Below are 1,476 nucleotides of genomic sequence, written 5' to 3'. Positions count from 1 at the left end.
AATACAATAATATCCTAGATTATATAGTCAGGATTAATGACCTCAAATTGACCCTAATACGATCCAATTTAAAACAATTTATGTAGTAATTGACAAAAATAATGGTCTCAATCAATAGGGAAATAAAATATTTTTGTTTTCAGTAAAGTTTGGGTAAAACTCAACATCAATATCACAAAGAAGAGGAATTTCTGCCTTTCCCGGAACCCCCAAACCCAGTCGTAGCCCAGTTCAAATGAGTGTGTGGGAGAGCTTGCTGTCAAACTGCGCTGGCCAGACCAAAACCAGCCCAGGCACAGCGTGGGCCAGACCTTCTCCCACCCCCTTGGGACAACCCCCACCACTCCACATCACCTCTCCAACCCCGTCCTCCGAGTAGGAATTTCTGCGACATTCTTGGAACTCCCAGATCCACTGCTAGCGCAGGTCCATGTGAGTGTGTGGGAGAGTGTCGTGCTACCCTGCGCCAATGGGAACGGTCCCAGCCTAGGCACAGCGTGGGCCAGACCCTCTCCCACCCAATTAAGACGCCCCTCACCACTCCGCAGCACCTCCGAAAACCCACCCGCCGAGGAGGAATTTCTGCCGCGTTCAGGGAACCCCCAGACCCCAGTCCTAGCCCAGGTCCAGTGAGTGTGTGGGAGAGCTTGCTTCCTCTCGCCCCTACTTCACCTTGCCCCCTCCAGGCACAGCTCAGACCTGGGATACACGCCTGGGGTGAAAGGCTTCAGCTGCAATCAATGCAAAGAGTGAAGAGGATAGATCCACCCAGCTAGTCCAGGTGCAGAACATCTTGCCACAGGAGCACAACAGGTTCTCCCTCAAGGGAAGAGGAGGAAAGCAGATGAGCACAGCAGGCAGAAGCAAGCCAAGCAGAGCTGCATATGTCCAAACTTCGTAGTTCTGCACCTGAACTTCAGTACTTGAAGAGGTTATAACTACAGAAAAGATCTACAACAAAGGTCAGAAGACAGTGCTACACAAAATGACGAGAAGGAACAAAATGCAACCTCGAGAACTCAAGCCCACCTGTAACAAGTGCAGAGATCACTAACAAAGAACAAATTGAAAATCACGCAGCTCAAAGAAAAGAATCAAAGGCTTCTCAAACAAAGCAAAAGCTGCAAAAACGTATAGAGGAACTCAGATTGGAAATAAAAAAATCTCCGAAATAATAACATTTGCATTTAAGAATCAAATGCAGAAATATATGGAGGAAACCGAGTGCCCACACTGAACAAGTGTGGAGGACACTAGCTTGACTCAAATGCATGAAATAATAGCGTCAAAAGTAAATAAGCAACAACAGAAAGGTATGGAGGAAATCCGAGTGCAATTCTTTTCTGAAATAAAAAAAGAACTCTCAGAACTCATAGCATCTGAAGTAAAGAAGCAATTACAGAAACATAGGCAGGAAACCCAATCTGAAAAAAGCACTGCAGTAAAAGAATTTATAACTGCTTCTAAAGAAGATAT

This window comes from Octodon degus, unplaced genomic scaffold (assembly GCF_000260255.1).
Source record: "Octodon degus isolate 3935 unplaced genomic scaffold, OctDeg1.0 scaffold00231, whole genome shotgun sequence".
NCBI classification, from domain to species: domain Eukaryota; kingdom Metazoa; phylum Chordata; class Mammalia; order Rodentia; family Octodontidae; genus Octodon; species Octodon degus.
Note: the sequence above shows the minus strand (reverse complement) of the source record.